Here is a 5,631-nt window from a genome sequence, read left to right on the forward strand (position 1 = left end):
GGAAAGAAGCACCTGCTGAAAAATGTCGAAAATTCAGGTTTTCGTTTTTTGGCTGTAACTTTCGATGCGTTGATCGCAGCGTATTGGAACTGTGCCCAATCGATTTCTCTCGCAAAATTACGTCGGAATAGTGCCACAAATAATTTATTCCAGCACTTTTGAAAGTCGCGAAAATTTCCGCCAAAAATACAAAGGGGTTAACCTTCCTTTTTTTTTGACCAAAAAATTTTTCGTCTCAGAATTGATTCGTATGACTCTTTCCCGACCAATTGGACCTCAAGGAACTCAGAAAACGCAGCAAAAGGAGCGTGGGATCAACGGGAGAGATGATACGAGGAAAAAAGCACCTGCTGAAAAATGTCGAAATTTCAGGTTTTCGTTTTTTGGCTGTAACTTTCGATGCGTTGATCGCAGCATATTGGGACTGCGCCCAATCGATTTCTTCCGCAAAATTACGTCGGAATAGTGCCACAAATAATTCATTCCAGCACTTTTGAAAATCGCGAAAGTTTTCGCCAAAAATACAAAGGGGTTAACCTTCCTTTTTTTTTGACCAAAAAATTTTCCGTCTTAGAATTGATTCGTATGACTCTTTCCCGACCAATTGGACCCCAAGGAACTCAGAAAACGCAGCAAAAGGAGCGTGGGATCAACGGGAGAGAAGATACGAGGAAAAAAGCACCTGCTGAAAAATGTCGAAAATTCAGGTTTTCGTGTTTTGGCTGTAACTTTCGATGCGTTGATCGCAGCGTATTGGAACTGCGCCCAATTGATTTCTCTCGCAAAATTACGTCGGAATAGTGCCACAATTAATTTATTCCAGCACTTTTGAAAATCGCGAAAATTTCCGCCAAAAATACAAAGGGGTTAACCTTCCTTTTTTTTTGACCAAAAAATTTTTCGTCTCAGAATTGATTCGTATGACTCTTTCCCGACCAATTGGACCTCAAGGAACTCAGAAAACGCAGCAAAAGGAGCGTGGGATCAACGGGAGAGAAGATACGAGGAAAAAAGCACCTGCCGAAAAATGTCGAAATTTCAGGTTTTCGTTTCTACGCTGTAATTTTCGATGCGTTGATCGCAGCATATTGGGACTGCGCCCAATCGATTTCTTTCGCAAAATTACGTCGGAATAGTGCCACAAATAATTTATTCCAGCACTTTTGAAAATCGCGAAAATTTTCGCCCAAAATACAAAGGGGTTAACCTTCCTTTTTTTTTGACCAAAAAATTTCTCGTCTCAGAATTGATTCGTATGATTCTCTCCCGACCAATTGGCCCACAAGGAACTCAGAAAACGCAGCAAAAGGAGCGTGGGATCAACGGGAGAGAAGACACGAGGAAAAAAGCACCTGCTGAAAAATGTCGAAAATTTAGGTTTTCGTTTTTTGGCTGTAACTTTTGATGCGTTGATCACAGCGTATTGGAACTGTGCCCAATCGATTTCTCTCGCAAAATTACGTCGGAATAGTGCCACAAATAATTTATTCCAGCACTTTTGAAAATCGCGAAAATTCTCGCCCAAAATACAAAGGGGTTAACCTTCCTTTTTTTTTGACCAAAAAATTTCTCGTCTCAGAATTGATTCGTATGATTCTCTCCCGACCAATTGGACCCCGAGGAACTCAGAAAACGCAGCAAAAGGAGCGTGGGATCAACGGGAGAGATGATACGAGGAAAGAAGCACCTGCTGAAAAATGTCGAAAATTCGGGTTTTCGTTTTTTGGCTGTAACTTTCGATGCGTTGATCGCAGCGTATTGGAACTGTGCCCAATCGATTTCTCTCGCAAAATTACGTCGGAATAGTGCCACAAATAATTTATTCCAGCACTTTCGAAAATCGCGAAAATTTCCGCCAAAAATACAAAGGGGTTAACCTTCCTTTTTTTTTGACCAAAAAATTTTTCGTCTTAGAATTGATTCGTATGACTCTTTCCCGACCAATTGGACCCCAAGGAACTCAGAAAACGCAGCAAAAGGAGCGTGGGATCAACGGGAGAGAAGATACGAGGAAAAAAGCACCTGCTGAAAAATGTCGAAATTTCAGGTTTTCGTTTTTTGGCTGTAACTTTCGATGCGTTGATCGCAGCGTATTGGAACTGTGCCCAATCGATTTCTCTCGCAAAATTACGTCGGAATAGTGCCACAAATAATTTATTCCAGCACTTTTGAAAATCGCGAAAATTTCCGCCAAAAATACAAAGGGGTTAACCTTCCTTTTTTTTTGACCAAAAAATTTTTCGTCTTAGAATTGATTCGTATGACTCTTTCCCGACCAATTGGACCCCAAGGAACTCAGAAAACGCAGCAAAAGGAGCGTGGGATCAACGGGAGAGAAGATACGAGGAAAAAAGCACCTGCTGAAAAATGTCGAAAATTCAGGTTTTCGTTTTTTGGCTGTAACTTTCGATGCGTTGATCGCAGCGTATTGGAACTGCGCCCAAACGATTTCTCTCGCAAAATTACGTCGGAATGGTGCCACAATTAATTTATTCCAGCACTTTTGAAAATCGCGAAAATTTCCGCCAAAAATACAAAGGGGTTAACCTTCCATTTTTTTTGACCAAAAAATTTTTCGTCTCAGAATTGATTCGTATGACTCTTTCCCGACCAATTGGACCTCAAGGAACTCAGAAAACGCAGCAAAAGGAGCGTGGGATCAACGGGAGAGATGATACGAGGAAAAAAGCACCTGCTGAAAAATGTCGAAATTTCAGGTTTTCGTTTTTTGGCTGTAACTTTCGATGCGTTGATCGCAGCGTATTGGAACTGTGCCCAATCGATTTCTCTCGCAAAATTACGTCGGAATAGTGCCACAAATAATTTATTCCAGCACTTTTGAAAATCGCGAAAATTTTCGCCAAAAATACAAAGGGGTTAACCTTCCTTTTTTTTTGACCAAAAAATTTCTCGTCTCAGAATTGATTCGTATGACTCTTTCCCGACCAATTATACCCCAAGGAACTCAGAAAACGCAGCAAGAGGAGAGTGGGATCAACGGGAGAGGAGATACGAGGAAAAAAGCACCTGCTGAAAAATGTCGAAAATTCAGGTTTTCGTTTTTTGGCTGTAACTTTCGATGCGTTGATCGCAGCGTATTGGAACTGTGCCCAATCGATTCCTTTCGCATAATTACGTCGGAATAGTGCCACAAATAATTCATTCCAGCACTTTTGAAAATCGCGAAAATTTTCGCCAAAAATACAAAGGGGTTAACCTTCCTTTTTTTTTGACCAAAAAATTTTCCGTCTTAGAATTAATTCGTATGACTCTTTCTCGACCAATTGGACCCCAAGGAACTCAGAAAACGCAGCAAAAGGAGCGTGGGATCAACGGGAGAGAAGATACGAGGAAGAAAGCACCTGCTGAAAAATGTCGAAAATTCAGGTTTTCGTTTTTTGGCTGTAACTTTCGATGCGTTGATCGCAGCGTATTGGAACTGCGCCCAATCGATTTCTTTCGCAAAATTACGTCGGAATAGTGCCACAAATAATTCATTCCAGCACTTTTGTAAATCGCGAAAATTTTCGCCAAAAATACAAAGGGGTTAACCTTCCTTTTTTTTTGACCAAAAAATTTTGCGTCTTAGAATTGATTCGTATGACTCTTTCTCGACCAATTGGACCCCAAGGAACTCAGAAAACGCAGCAAAAGGAGCGTGGGATCAACGGGAGAGAAGATACGAGGAAAAAAGCACCTGCTGAAAAATGTCGAAAATCCAGGTTTTCGTTTTTTGGCTGTAACTTTCGATGCGTTGATCGCAGCGTATTGGAACTGTGCCCAATCGATTTCTCTCGCAAAATTACGTCGGAATAGTGCCACAAATAATTCATTCCAGCACTTTTGAAAATCGCGAAAATTTTCGCCAAAAATACAAAGGGGTTAACCTTCCTTTTTTTTTGACCAAAAAATTTTCCGTCTTAGAATTAATTCGTATGACTCTTTCTCGACCAATTGGACCCCAAGGAACTCAGAAAACGCAGCAAAAGGAGCGTGGGATCAACGGGAGAGAAGATACGAGGAAGAAAGCACCTGCTGAAAAATGTCGAAAATTCAGGTTTTCGTTTTTTGGCTGTAACTTTCGATGCGTTGATCGCAGCGTATTGGAACTGCGCCCAATCGATTTCTTTCGCAAAATTACGTCGGAATAGTGCCACAAATAATTCATTCCAGCACTTTTGTAAATCGCGAAAATTTTCGCCAAAAATACAAAGGGGTTAACCTTCCTTTTTTTTTGACCAAAAAATTTTGCGTCTTAGAATTGATTCGTATGACTCTTTCTCGACCAATTGGACCCCAAGGAACTCAGAAAACGCAGCAAAAGGAGCGTGGGATCAACGGGAGAGAAGATACGAGGAAAAAAGCACCTGCTGAAAAATGTCGAAAATCCAGGTTTTCGTTTTTTGGCTGTAACTTTCGATGCGTTGATCGCAGCGTATTGGAACTGTGCCCAATCGATTTCTCTCGCAAAATTACGTCGGAATAGTGCCACAAATAATTTATTCCAGCACTTTTGAAAATCGCGAAAATTTCCGCCAAAAATACAAAGGGGTTAACCTTCCTTTTTTTTTGACCAAAAAATTTTTCGTCTTAGAATTGATTCGTATGACTCTTTCCCGACCAATTGGACCCCAAGGAACTCAGAAAACGCAGCAAAAGGAGCGTGGGATCAACGGGAGAGAAGATACGAGGAAAAAAGCACCTGCTGAAAAATGTCGAAAATTCAGGTTTTCGTTTTTTGGCTGTAACTTTCGATGCGTTGATCGCAGCGTATTGGAACTGCGCCCAATCGATTTCTCTCGCAAAATTACGTCGGAATGGTGCCACAATTAATTTATTCCAGCACTTTTGAAAATCGCGAAAATTTCCGCCAAAAATACAAAGGGGTTAACCTTCCTTTTTTTTTGACCAAAAAATTTCTCGTCTCAGAATTGATTCGTATGACTCTTTCCCGACCAATTGTACCCCCAGGAACTCAGAAAACGCAGCAAAAGGAGCGTGGGATCAACGGGAGAGAAGATACGAGGAAAAAAGCACCTGCTGAAAAATGTCGAAAATTCAGGTTTTCGTTTTTTGGCTGTAACTTTCGATGCGTTGATCGCAGCGTATTGGAACTGTGCCCAATCGATTCCTTTCGCAAAATTACGTCGGAATAGTGCCACAAATAATTCATTCCAGCACTTTTGAAAATCGCGAAAATTTTCGCCAAAAATACAAAGGGGTTAACCTTCCTTTTTTTTTGACCAAAAAATTTTGCGTCTTAGAATTGATTCGTATGACTCTTTCTCGACCAATTGGACCCCAAGGAACTCAGAAAACGCAGCAAAAGGAGCGTGGGATCGACGGGAGAGAAGATACGAGGAAAAAAGCACCTGCTGAAAAATGTCGAAAATCCAGGTTTTCGTTTTTTGGCTGTAACTTTCGATGCGTTGATCGCAGCGTATTGGAACTGTGCCCAATCGATTTCTCTCGCAAAATTACGTCGGAATAGTGCCACAAATAATTTATTCCAGCACTTTTGAAAATCGCGAAAATTTCCGCCAAAAATACAAAGGGGTTAACCTTCCTTTTTTTTTGACCAAAAAATTTTTCGTCTTAGAATTGATTCGTATGACTCTTTCCCGACCAATT

The sequence above is a fragment of the Neodiprion fabricii genome, chromosome 2, assembly GCF_021155785.1.
Source record: "Neodiprion fabricii isolate iyNeoFabr1 chromosome 2, iyNeoFabr1.1, whole genome shotgun sequence".
In the NCBI taxonomy this organism is placed as follows: Eukaryota; Metazoa; Arthropoda; class Insecta; order Hymenoptera; family Diprionidae; genus Neodiprion; species Neodiprion fabricii.